At 47.5% G+C, this 14,105-nt stretch overlaps 1 protein-coding gene across 2 annotated transcripts in view; it reads left to right on the top strand.

Annotated features, from left to right (window-relative positions):
• Positions 1 to 14,105, top strand: part of KAT5 (lysine acetyltransferase 5) — an 804,909-nt gene that overhangs the window by 50,377 nt on the left and 740,427 nt on the right. The window lies entirely within an intron of this gene.

Below are 14,105 nucleotides of genomic sequence, written 5' to 3'. Positions count from 1 at the left end.
ATGATAAGTCATGATCGTGAATGACCAGTATTGTAGTGTTTTGTTTAGCATATTTATGTGTTGGGCGCTGTGTGATTAACGATTTCAGTGAATATTTGTTTACTGATATAACTGAGTTTAGCGAGACACCCATCCAACTAATATAGGGATGCTGCACTAAAAGTTGGAGCGAGCTACGCAACCGTCTATCCATAAAACAGCTGATCACAGTTGTGTTCTCCGCAATGATCTATATGCACGTTTGGTAAACATTACATTCAAAATGGTAGATTACATTGCTTGCATAGTTGGCAGGCCCAAGCCTGGACATGGCTTTGCATGCATATTTGGTAGTCAATATCGACTCTGAATCCACACTAAGAAAAGAGTCTTTATTTAAGCCTGCATATCCGTGGCATCAAACAACATGGCCACATTTTTTAAAGTCTGTAATGAACTGGCAAATCCTGCAGCATCCTCCTCTTCCGTCACACCCACCCAGGACCTTTGCTCAGCCCTGGCTGTACACTTCACCTCAAAAACCCAAGACATCCTTTCGTCTCTCACTTCCACACTACATCAAACACCAACACCTCTGGAGTCTCCCTGGGCCCCTCCACCACTTCTCCTCTCTTCTCTCACCCCCATCACACCCGATGAGGTCGCCAGACAAGTGAAGTGAGTGTGAAAGAACGGTGTTCAAAAGGAAAGGTACATCCTGACAATTTGAACTGGTGCTTGAAACGGAAATAGGCCTATGCTTGGGGAAGGGGACCCTGAGAGGCCTAACAAAGAAAGAAAAGTGCATCCTGACAAAACTGAGTTTGTGTTGAAAACTGAAAGGGGCCTGAGCTTGGGGAAGGGAACCCTGAGAGGCATAACCTGTTGCTTTTGATTGAAGCTTGGGAAAGGGAACCATGAGAAGCTTAAAAAAAGGAACTGTTATATTTATTTTTTGGTATTTGGAACTTGAACAAGTTGAAGCTTGGGGAAGGGAACCCCCAGGAAACCAAAGACACTGAAGGTATTTGAGACCACTGCAAGAGCTCTGTGGAGAATGTCTTGCGAACAGCCCTTTTTGATTGAATTCATTTTTGTGACATTGAACAAACTACACCTGGTGAGAAGACCACCTTAAAGACATCCTATCACATTTCTGTAAAGAGTGAGGGGAAAGCATAGGTTTAGACACAGAATGACTTGACATTGACAGCCTTCAGAAACATCAGTTAAGGGAACCATCCCTTTTGGAGTCGGGGCCAGTCAGGCATTACACCAACCCTGGAATCTTAGTAAATAAAGCTTTTAAAATGAACCCCTTTGAGTCTCTCTTGATACCATGCCTGTCTCACAGTATCTGCAAGAGATATTATGTGTGCAGCTAAACCACATTTTTATCGTGCAGGATAGCTGCATTCTAAAGGCAGCAGTGTTGTGCAATGTGCCAGTAGCCGCAGAGGCATTATGTGTGCAGCTAGACTGAATTGTATCGTGGGGGGGATAGCTGCATTCTAAGGCTAGGGGTGTTGTGCAAAGTCTGAGAGGTAGGAGAATGGGGTTGGATGGGGTTAGCGGGTTGCTAGTTTCGTTTTGATAGTATGTGTAACTTGAGGAAAAGGTCGGAGAGGGTGTCGCTGAGTGATTGGGAGGCATGGGTAGGGTGGAAGGTGCACTGGGGGGTTGTGAATTCTGAATGTATCTTATGAAGACCCTTGCTATTGTTGCAGCAGTTGGAGATTCTATCCTTGTAATAGGATGTTTTGGCCTTCTGGATTTCAACTTTGTAGATATGATGATGATGATGGTGGGCATATGCTAAGTTGTTGGGGTTTGGTTGGACCACCATCTACATTCTAGGGAGTCATTTTGTGAGATTTGTGAAGAGAGGGGGGGCAACTACCTGGGTAGGGGACCCTGGTGTGAGGGCAGGGATCTAGAAACCGTGAGCGATAGTAGGGTGTTCAAGAGGTATGTGTCAAAGAGGTCGATGGGCAGAGTTCTTTCTTGGGTTGGGAGGGAGGAGAGTGGGTTGGGTGGAAACAGAGATTTTGCCAGATCAGGGGTTATTTTAACCTTGTTCCAAATCCAGACATGGGTAGGTGGGTTGATGGTAGTCCTTTGTGGAGGGGGCGAGGGTTCCCAGAGGAGAAGAGAATGGCTGATGGGTCTGTCCAAATGAGTGGCCGAGGGGGGGGTGGAGGGTGGAGAGGAGGTTGATAGTTAAAGATGGCATTGAGGGTGTGTCCAGCTGTGTGGGTGGGGCCTGTTACCTGCTGCGTCAAGTTAAGGGCTTCCAGGTTATCTAGGAGTGGTTGTGTCATGGGGCTGTTGGGGCATGGAAACAGATGTTGAAATCTCCCAGTAGGGAGGGTGAGGGGTAGGCCTAGTATGGCTGCTAGGGAGTCTCAAAGGGAGTTGGCGCAGTGTCTGTCATAGCCGGGCAGCCTGTGGGTGCGGGAAGGAGAATTTTAATAATAATTTAGCATTTATATAGCGCTACGAACCCTCAGGCATCTGAGTGCTGCTTATTATTACCCATGGTGCATGGTGCTCATTTATCTACCTCGGAAGGATGAAAGGCTGAGTTTGGCCTTGCCGGGATTCAAACCTGTCAGCAGGCTCTGGACAGATGTCAAAGCGAGCGCTCTACTCGCTGTGCTATCGGACCAGCTACTAGGAGTGATTTGCAATCTGCGCTGCAAGGCTGTGCTATGGAGTGTGAGATGGTTAGCTGGGGTTTGTGTAGGATGACGATTCTGCCTCATCTCTTGGACCTGTTGTGGGTGATGATTGTTTATGCAAGGGGGGAAAGCCTTGTGTGCTATGGGTTGGAAGTCGTTTGAGAACCAAGCTTCTATGATGAACATGAGATCTGGGTTTTCTGAGGTGACAAAGTCAAAGATGTTATGTCTGTTTTTGGCGACAGATCAGGAATTGATGATAATGCAGATGAGTTGTGGGGATGGGAGAGGATGGATTGGGCAGGTTAGGTATGTTGGATTGATGCAGTGTTGGAGGAGTCCACCGTGGGGGTGTCTGTGGAGGATGGGTGGGAGGGGAGTTTGTGAAAGGAGGGTTTGTGAAGCGCCAGGGGGGCGGGGGAAGTGGAAAGGAGGAGTGTCCGAGCGGGTTTCAGTTGCAGTTTCAGAGGTCGCTGGGCTTCCAATGTGCAGTGTGTTTCTGGGAGGCATTGGATGGGTTAGTTATGGGGTATGGTCGGGTGGGGTCAGATCAGGAGATGAGATGCAGTGGTCTGTTGTGTGGGTGGGGTGGATTTGCATGGGTGTATTTGGGCATCTGACAAATAGTGACTTTACTGGGGTTGGGTGGAAGGGAGGCAGGGCAATATTGTCTGTAGCATGAGTGTGTCAGGATGACTGGTGCAAGATGGGGGAGGCGTGCAGGGATCTGGTGGTTTGAGAGTTGCAGGTTCTATGTTTTGCGGTATGCTTGGGTGCCAGTGGTGTGAGAGTGAAAGGGATGGAGGGTCTGCTCGGGAGAGGGTGATTACAAGGGTGTTGGCAAGGGGTAGCCTGGTGGCGCTTGGGGATAGGAAGGCTGAGTTAGAGGGTGGCCTGAACATGGGCCCATCTATAAAATGGTCTGTGGGGCAGTTGAGGACGATCTAGCAGCGGTCATCTCGGCCATGGATGCTTTGTCTGTGAAAGGGTGTTTGAAGTGCCTGACCATATCTGCTGCCCGGTTTCATCCATCAAGTTCTGCACCCTGCCAGTCCTATTCACTGACGACCTTGATTACCTCCCCACCAGGATGTGCCTGCCCTGGCCTCCTCTCTCTCTGTTCAGTATCATCACCAGCCTGGCTAGCAGCCTCTCGTGCATAACCCAACTCATCTGCCCATGGAGCTTGTCCTTGGGTTGTGGACCAGAACAGACACTGTTAGTAATGGTGTGAGGTGCATGGTTGCGAAGTGTGTGGGAGGTTGTGTTGGTTGCTGGTGATGGGTGCATGCCCAGCCAAATTGAATAATGGACATTGCTGAGGTGATGTATGGCTGCAGGGTTTAGAGAGCAGGTCAAGCTTCTTCCTTCAAATGCTGAGGCACAGCCAGGGTAATTCCTAGGCTAGTCAACCCACTGTGACTGCAAAAAGACCCCAGGAATGTCCATGTGTGCTTAACCTTGGTGTTGGTGTCCTGTTTGATAAATTCAGATCTTTGGCTCCGTCCTAGGTCTCAGAGGGATCTCTGCAGACCAGGAAAGCCAGCCTACCATGAGGTGGTACAGTATATGAATTGTAGGGATCACCCTAATTTAAGTGGCAGGGTCTGTCTAAATAGAGGAAGTTATGCCAGGGCTGTGTGGACAATATTGCCTCCCTAGTGTTTAAATGTATATACATGCAAATGCACATACCACCACAGATCTGTAGGCTTTGACATTGGACAATCCATGGGACACATTTGAGCATGAAAGCTATATAGAGAGTGGATCATAGCATGTTAGCACCTGAGGAACACCGAACAGATTAGTGCCTGCGCGACCATGCTTTTTGGAATGGGTCTCTACTGGATGAGCAAGAACCAGCACCTGAAAGAAGCCTGAGATGCGCATGCAGGGTCTCGTCCGTGACCCACAAACCCAGTGAAATTGTACCCAAACTGCACAGAGGAATCGATGGACGGAAATGGTGGTGATGTCGGAAGCTGACCAACCTCCGGGAGCAGAGGTCAGAGATTGCCAGAGTTGGTGAAGGGCAGGACCTGTCCTAAAAGTGCATGCCAACCCTTTTATAGCCATCATTAGTTGCAGACCTGCAGCATCTTGACAAAATATGAATCACAAGATGCCAAACCAATACCGAAGACCCAAACATGTTAAAATCACAATGGGTCATTCTGACAGGAAAAAGAACTAGGGAACTTCTAGAAGGCCTATAAACTACAACAGAGGAAGAGACTGGTGAATCTTTTAAGAGCTGGCAGACAGGAAATAGCCAGGGGAGCCCTGTGTTAAGATGGATTTCTAGAATCTGGCCTGGTTCGACAGATTTTAGGAGGCCTACCTAGTTATGGTGAACAGGGACTTCTGAGAGGATAGCCAAAACCCCATCAAGGTAGCAGTGGAGAGCTGTCAAGGCTTATTCTCAGGAGAGTTTGAGTGTGGTCAGGGGGCCTCAGTGAGTTCAGGCAGCATGGCACACAATAATTGAATTTAGACCGTCAAGTATGTAAATACAGTTTTTTAATATAGACCTTCTGTACACACTGGAAAATTAATCTAACGGTAGTATTATTGCACAGCACTGTGATAACAAAATATACAGTGACTATAGGATGAAATATACATCAGATGACATAATCAGCAAAGCAGGTAAGTAATCAAGATGCAGTAATTGATGGAGCCAGCTCATTTATTTATTGGGTATTTATAATGTGCTTATACAGCAAATGGTGTTTCAAGGCGCAACAAGACATGGGTGGGGAGGGGGCAGGGAGGAAGAAAACAAAAAACTGTCCTACTAAGCCTTGTGTCATTCAGATTGTGCAAGTGTAGTAACAAGAAGTGCCAGTCAGAGCAGAATGCGCCGATGCTATGGAGGTAATGGGGGGGGGGGGAAGCCCTCTGGGATAGGAGAGTGCTAAGGGGAGGCCAGGGGAAAAAAGTTCCATGTGTTTAGTTCGAGGACGGGGCTAGATGGGCTCAATAGGGGTGCAGGCCCAGTCAGGCTAGTTCAGGGGGGGGGAAGGAGTCCGGAAGAGCAAGAGCAGGTTGGGAGCGGAGGTGGGTGGGTGGGGGGCGGGTGGATCGGGGAGACCAAGTGCTGGGGTAGACTGGTCGTGGGGGGCCTAGCGCCCTGTATGAATCGGAGGAACTAGGCAGTCAGTTAAAATGAGGCAGAGGGGGACATTAGCAGGAGAGGGGGTTAGAGGAGGAGAAGGAGGAGAGAAAATGAAGGTCTTCAGAAGCTTCTGGAACTTAAGGAGATCCGGCTCAAGTCTGGGAGGGGCAGCGAGGCATTAGAGGGAGGCAGACACTTGCAGGAGAGAGAGATCTACTGCACGTTCTCTGCTTGGTAAAACGTCTGATCTGCAGAGAGTTGGAGCCAGAAAACGGGTCTCTAGCTGGGAATTATTTATGGAGAGGTGCCCAGGAGTTGCAGGATTTTTCTGGTTGAGTGCAACCTTTTTTGGAGAAGAAAAGCGGAAAGCACAGATGTAAGCTTCTTCGGGAGACTTCGCAGGTTGGAGGAAGAGTTCCTTAGACGGTCTCTGCACTGTGATGAATCCTGTAGAGTCTTCACAGAATCCCTACCTAAAGTCTTCTCCCAGGACTAAGGCAGTAGCTACCTGATTCTAACCCTGGGGATGGTATTTGCCGGTGGATCACCTGGGAAGAGAAGGCCACCAAGGGAATAAGATGAGATAATAATAATAATAAGAAGAATAAGATGATTAGGAGAGATGCAGTATTCATACTCTTCGCAGGGTGAGATTTCCATAATACCGGAATACCTAATGGCTTGCTGTCGGAGTAAGGCTTCCCTTCCCACAATTACCCAAATTGTTAGGAAGGAAAATCCTCATGGTCAACGTGGGAATGATCTATGTAAAGATCAGAGCCTTAATAACCTTGCTTCTGATAATCAGGAGTCCCCCTTAAGTTTCAAGTAGAATATCGAGAACCAACCATTAATTCCTCTTAACTCCCTGCCTTAAAAGTGTATTCTATAGGCAGGATGAATTAAATAAGGTTAGAATTGAAGCTTTTAACACAGAAATAAACCTGAACATTAGGGACTTCAAGTCCCATAATGCTCTAGGTACCGGGACGAGGAAGAGGAGCTCAGACACGGAACTGCAGTATGCAGTCTAGTGGTTCTAATGACCCACACCTGAGCGGGACGTCAGAATATTTAAAGCCCCTTCAGGTGCAGGCCAGCAGCAGTGGCAGAAAAAGGAAGACACCGGGACCGCTGCTGTGTTGGAAGCGGATTACAGCGCTGAGAGTGTTGGAGGAGTCGTAAACCTGAAGTGCAGAGTGTGATCCTGGAATGCATTGGTGGGACAGGACCTCTATATGCTTGTCCTTTACTGCCTTTTATTGTGTGTTCTGTCGGGTTTTCCGTGCAGGAGTTCGTGTGGGACTCCTGGCACTGCAGCTCTCTTTTGGTTTGGTGTACGGACCCATGGGATACCCTTATGGCACCCATGGGTGGGGGTACAACCCTGTACCCCTAGTGTATGTTTTTGGGCACCTATGTGTGGCCCACAGAGCAGGGTATGGGCTGGTGGCAGTTCCATGCTGAATTTGACAGGTGCTACAAGTATCCTAGAAACTTGGAATACCCAGACTCTGCCATTGGAATCAGTTGCTTCCTTATAGGAAACAAGATGGCCCCTGTGGCCTCTTGCTTTCTATTGCCTGTTACCTTGTTTTCCCAAAGTCCTGGGAAGCCCTGACTCTGTCCCTTCCCCCTAACTGGCTGTTGGGTGGAAGTTCCATATATGGTGTTGTTGTGAAGTCCGGGCCAGACTGGCTGGAGCCTTCCCAGTGACTGTATATTGTGGGTACACCCTGTGGGTGGGACCTGGGTGAATGGAGTGTGTGACAAATACGCATTCTGTGACAACACAGAATGTCTAGTATCTGGTGTTTGACACAATGACTGAGAGAGCCCTGCTCGAAACTGGTATGAATGCAGTGTGTAGTGTTGAATGGCTGGGTACTTGTGCCAATACACATACATTGTTGTGAGTGTCTGGAGAGAAATGAATGGCCTGATTGCACTATGCACCTGATTGGATGCCTGCCTGCATGAATGCCCTTCTGACCGATTGGTTGCCAGAGTGTGACCCAGCAGAATGCATGGGAGATAAACTAGTCTATCTGGGGGCCTCTCACTGCTAGAATTCTTGTTCGGAAGCTGAAGAGAAACTGGAGTTGAAACTGAAGCTTAACGTTGAAGCTCTGCTGGAAGAGAAGTCTTGCTGTTGCTCTACTTCATCAATCTGAAAACTGCTGTGTCTCCAAGGAATGACCCAGAGAGGACCTGGTAAGGCACCCTCTTCCTGAGCTACGAGGGACCATCGTGCACCTGCTGATCTTTGCCAAAGCTCCCTGGTAGACAGACCTATGACAGGCTGCCGACCGGAGACGGGGACTCCCGCGGAATCCCAAAGAGAAGCGCCCGGACTGTTGTCCGCCGCCATCGACGACCGCCGTCGCCGACCGGAGCCGCTGTGCTCCTGTTGCCTAAGAACTTTGGATTCACGGAAGCGCTCGTCCTCACCGTGGCCCCCCTTATCCCGCCGGAGAAGGCCAGGCTGTCGACGCACCGAGAAGCATCCGCCGGTGGGTTTCCTGCCACCCAAAGACCACAGAGACGCCGACGACTCGATACCCTTGCTGGGCCACAGTTCTTCAAACTCTTTGTGGTCCAGAACTATCAACATCGAGGTGCCCCGCACGCCTCTACCTTGCAGGTTTTTTTTACGCTTCCCTGTCGACGAGCACTGCTATGAATGAAGCTGCCACTTCACCGCCATAGTTCACCGTGTTCATCGCCGGACGTTCGGCGACCTGTGGCTCCTGCCTTTTAAAGGGAGTGCACTCAAGAAGGGCCGTCGATTTCCCGACGAGGAACTCTACAACATCAGGTACTTTCGGGTTGCTGAACTATTGGAAAGATTCTTGTGAACAATATATGGACTGGGCTTGTGATATATCTTTATTCTACAGGTTGTCCAGGTGGGGGGGCTCTCCACACGGAACTGTGTCTAACGGTAGAGGCCAGTATTCTGCCTATGGTTCTCATCATCTTGCTTTCCTCCTATATCTATTGGTTTCCTTTACAAACTGATTTGTGTGACATTTAACCGTACAGTTGATGCACTTTAATGAGATCTAATAGTAATAGTGGTACCACGTAGAACTGTATATTTGCCATTGTAGATAACCAAGCACAAAGTGAGTTATCGTGTTATTGTACATAACCTTGAACATTAATTATATAAAGGCTGCACTTTAACTAATACAGTGTGTGGACATTCCTTTGTGGGTGCTTGGGGACTACACTGTACTTAAGAACCAGCCTGCATCACCTCCTGAGAAGCTAGGCGTTGATTGCTCGTCCATTGCTACCACAATATAGAATCTTGGCTGGGGTCCTCTGTGCCTCTCCTCTACCATATAGAGAGCAGAAGTACAGACACCCCCCTCCAGTCTTTACACATAGGTCGCACAATGGGAAGCAGTGCTTTGACAGGCTGTCCTGTAGGAGAGAGAAGTTGTCTGTATCTTGTGCCCTTCTCCAGACGCTGGCGAGCATCGTAGTTTGTGAGAAGCATTACCAGCTTTCTTTCAGAAAGGCGTGTGCCGCGGGAGTGTGGCCCGAGCTGTCGGAAGCTCAGAAACCAACAGAACAAGATGTAGCAGCAGCAACTTGCAGAGAGTGACCAGCGAGTCGGCCTGTGCTAAATCACCCTGGGGCGCTTCGCAGTAGACGGCTGGCTACTTGCAAGTTTTTTGAATACCATAATAATGAAATGTTGACGTGATATTAATATTGAGAGAAAGCGGGAGGAGAAAGTGTTAGGCAAGATTGTATGAAGTACCCTGTGGGAGACTGCACCAGCCTTGTCCTCTTGGCAATAGGTAACCCAATCTTTGGTATAAGTCTGTACTACACAAGTTGGTAGAGTGACTGAGCAGCCAGGCTTATCTCAAGAGGTGCAGGGTTATAACATGAGTATCACAGTGAAAAGTATCTAAATAACACTTACATTCAAGGTTTCTTGATTAAATAATTATGTATTCAACAGTTAGTTTGAAAAAGCCTTCTTTAGAAGGGAGCAAATAAATAACACTTATATATACTTCAAAAGTACACACTCTGTTTCAATAAATCAGTAGATAACCCTTTTGGGATGGCACACAGACTCTTCTACACCCTCAAGTGACTTCAATAACTAGGACACTGTGGACATTGATATATCACTGGTACATTTAGACCAATGCTGAGTTTGGTGTCAAAAGGAAAAGGTTAGGGGAGGAAACAATGGTTAACACGTTTCTCAAACAGGTAAGCATTTTTAGCTCCTCCCCGGCCCCTAACGCAATGTAGATGAACCCTTTCACATCTATGCAAGTGAAGAATATTTGACCTTTATATGGACAGATCAAAACACAAAGTCAGAGGTTAGAGTCTTCAGGGAGCTAGGACAGCCAATGTCAATTGAGCAAAGTCTAGGGGAGACGAGGCACTACTTTGAAGGTAAGTAAAAAGTCTTGCACAATGTTATAGAGAGTTTTGTAGAAAAATAAATCACTGTTGGGTCACAAGCTGGGAGGTTTGTGATGGGCAAAGCTGCAAGCTCCTCTGCAAAAAGGCAGCAACTGCAAGTCTCAACTGAGGGCTAGCAAGCTACACAACAAGAGGTAAGTACCCCTTAGTTTACAGTGCCTTAGGTCTGAAGAAATTGGTTCCAGCTGCCTTCTGTTTCTTTTGTAGTATGGCAGATCTTGTTGTTCCTGGGCCTCAGTCCTGGGGACAAGAGGGAGGACATCTGGGGACTCCTGCACTACGATTTGAAGATCGGCAAACAGCAATGGGCAAAGTTCAGATCAGCGTTACTTTGCGGTTTCAGCTGCTCGCAAATAGCACCACTGCGGTTCTCGGACACTTGCTGGACTTTCCTTCCTTCTGGGGTCCGGCACACTGTTGAGGTGGCTCAGGCTTGGTTAGTCTTGCTTCGAAGGAGGTCTGGAGGATCTTCCTGGAGCTCGGGTCGGACTTAAAACGATGCACTCGATTTTGGTGTTCCTGCCTCCTGGCACTCTGTTCCTGCAGTAGCAATGGAAGTACAGCCAGCAAAGAGAGGATTTCCAGTCGAGTTCATCTTGGGGTCGTTTGGTCCCACCAAGCCAAGGGGAGAAGTCTTCCTTTGCAGGGTTTGTCTAGTCGAGGCGAATTCAGAGCTTCAGCACTGAAGCAGGGTTTCACCGGGCAAACTAACGGTCGAGGAGTTGCAGCAAGCGTCTCTTCCAAATTCTTCTTTGGATTCCTTCGTCCAGTGGTCGACTCTGCCTTTCTTGCAAAAGACCTTGCCTTTTATGCAAGTCTCTCACATTCATTCGCAGCCTAGCTGTCACTAACACAGCAGGGTGGCTGTCCTCCAAGGATTTTGAGAGGATTTTGGTGTGTTTGAAGTGTATTCTGCGAAGTGTTGGATGTGGAAGGTTGAAATGCTTGAAATTGGGACCAACAAGAGTGATTTGTTGACCGATCACTGTAATATTTGGGGCACAAAGGGCCATGCCAGGTGCAGGGTTTTACATTTGGAGTTCTGTTCAGCAGCTGGCTTGAATTCTGCATTCAAAGCGAAACCTAGAACTAGCAATCATTAGATTGGGACAGAGCCCTGTTTGATTTTTACATTCTTGCTACCCTGATAATTTGTAGGTATTTGAAGAACCGTGAAGTCAATTTCGATCAGAAATTACTTATGATGGCACATTAACATAGCATGGAGGCATTCCCAGGAAGGACGCCTGTACCATAACACAAATATGAGAACAAATGATGAGCTAGAGGGTGTGAACAAAATGGGAAATCGAGACAGGTACCAAAAGAAAAACAAAGATGACTTATAAAGCTAACATTCATCTAAAGGGGTTCAAATGTTGCAAAGGAGAGCAGATCACACTACAAATATCCAAAATTACATTATTATGAGGCGGAAGAAGTGGTGTGGTCGGGTCAGTGGGGGATGCTCCTTTGGCCAGTAGCTGAGTCAAGGTTTAAAGAGATCCACAGTTGGGATTAATTTGATTGCGAGTATCCTGCGTTGGTCTACCCACTCACTGCCTTATATGTGACCAGCTGGCGATTTCCAACCCCTCCATAGCATAATGTTTCACTGCAAAACAACCTTAGAGTGTGGCTTATTTTAAGAAAGGAAGTCATTTATTCTCACCTTTCAAGTCTCCTTCTCTTTTTGCTTTTCTTTAAGGTTGTCCTGACTTTCTTCATGGTGAAAGCCATCCAGGTCTCGCAGGGATGTGACTGCTTTATGTGTGTGGCCTTTGGGGGACCCCTTTGGACGCCAAAGGGAGGGACTACATATTTATATATATCTATCCAGGAGTCCTATCCTTGTTCCCTGCACCTCTTTATTTGGCTCTGTAGTTCCTGATGTTTCTTGTCTCCTATGGTCATCCTCCGCAGGTAACACAAGCACTTGCTTACTAGGCCCACAAGTTGGCAATGGTTGAGGGTGAATTGTAGCTCAACAATCCCTGTGCTTGTGCCAAGAAGCAGACAGGCAGGCAGGTTAGTTCATTAGTGCTTCAACATCTTTCTGACCCAGGGTGTTGACTCTACTCCACCAAACCATAGCTTCTTCCACCTTCTTAGTAATTAATAACAAACTTGTGTCTATGGGGACCTCATCTCCCGCTCTCAGATTTACTCTCTCCCTTTCTCCCCTCAAGGTATAACTACAGGCTTGTTCTTCTATCTCTCTACCCACATCCTGTAGCCTTAGGGTGTTTTTCCTCCACATTCTGTTTGCGTCTTCTGTCCACCTCTTCCTTTGACAACATGCTCCTCTTCCCCATCCTTTTCTATCTTCACCTTTCCCTCCCTACCTCCTGTTCTGTCCCCTCTTCCACTTCCTCCCCTCTTTCCCACCCATCTTTCCCCAACCAGCCAGCCCCTAGTGCATATTTTGGTCTTTCTTCCAGCTCCAGGCCAGCACCCTTCTTTATTTTATTCTTTCTGGTACTTGCAAAATATTGATGCTATATATGAGTGTTATTGCGCAAACTAATATTCCCTTTTACAAAGATACATACTGTGGGAACTGTTAGGACAGTTTTTCTGAAGTCCAACTAAGGGCTTAGTAAAACAATTCAACTGAGACAGTACAAGACTCCACTCTTAGTATAAGGCTGTACCACTTGAGTATGTGGTAGCGTAGACAGAGAAGCCAAGCTTATCTTAGGAGGGAGAGAGGGCTGTGGAATCGGTACAAAGAAATTGTAGTACACATATTGCCAGGGAGAATTCTCAGAAATGTGCTAATTCCCTTCTACCTTCGAGAACCCCAGCTTTTTTTGCTTGACTTTAGGACTTTTAATTTCGAACCTGGAGAGAGTGAGCTTTTTCCCACTCTCGTGTATTTTTCTGTGATTTGAACTCTGTGTTTTGGAGTCTGACCAACTCCATAGGCATCATCTTTTTACATTGTGGCACACAGCACCTTCAGTGCAGTGGACAAGGGAAGTCTTTCAGATTTCCAAAAGGTTTAAATACCTTCTCTAGGATAAACTACTGTTTCCAAGAGCATTGTAGTGAAATTGACTTTACTTACATTTGTAACTTTCTAGATCCAGCACACAACATCTTACAATAGGGTGCTGGGGGTGTTACTTGATATCCTCTTTGTCTAGTTTCTCATGTAACATTTTTATGTTACCCTTTCTACAATTAATGGCTGGTGGCAGTGGTTTACTTTTTCTTCCCATTGTGTGTTTTTACTGTGGGCTGCATTCGGAGCTGCAGTAAGGCACCCATGGGTGCCTATTTTGTCAAAATGGCCCCGGTCTTCTTTTGTCGCCATTTTCTGTTAGAAAAGTCCTTCTTGAGATTTACTGTGCGCGCCAAACCAGGTTTGGTCCCTTTGTTCATTTTGTCTTTGGCGGGATTCACTGGTGAAGCCTGCCTCTGGCTCCAGCTTGTCTGGCAGGGGCAGGAAGTGAGGGAGGTGCCCGAATCTCCCTGTGCTTAATCCCCTTGGTTTACAGGAATGCACCCAAAGGTGATTGGCCGGCTGGCTGTCCTTGGAGGACAGCCACCCTGCTGTGTGATTGACAGCTAGGCTGCAAATAAATGGGTGACACCTGCATAAAAGGTGAGGCTTTTTGCTTGGAAGGCAGAGTCGACCACTGGATGAAGGAATCTGAAGAAGAACTTGGAAGAGACGCCAGCTTTAACTCGTGGACCATTGGTTTGGCTGGTGAAGCCCTGCTGATTCTCCGAACGCACCTTGACTAGAGATACCCTGCAAAGGGCGACTTCTTCCCTTAGGTTGGTGTGACCAATCGAGCTCATCTGGACATCCTCTCGGAGCTGGCTGTACTTGCATTGCTGCTGCAGGAACC

This window comes from Ambystoma mexicanum, chromosome 2p, assembly GCF_040938575.1.
Source record: "Ambystoma mexicanum isolate Mex_15411 chromosome 2p, UKY_AmexF1_1, whole genome shotgun sequence".
Lineage (NCBI taxonomy): Eukaryota > Metazoa > Chordata > Amphibia > Caudata > Ambystomatidae > Ambystoma > Ambystoma mexicanum.
Note: the sequence above shows the minus strand (reverse complement) of the source record. Positions and strands in the feature narration are given on the sequence as shown.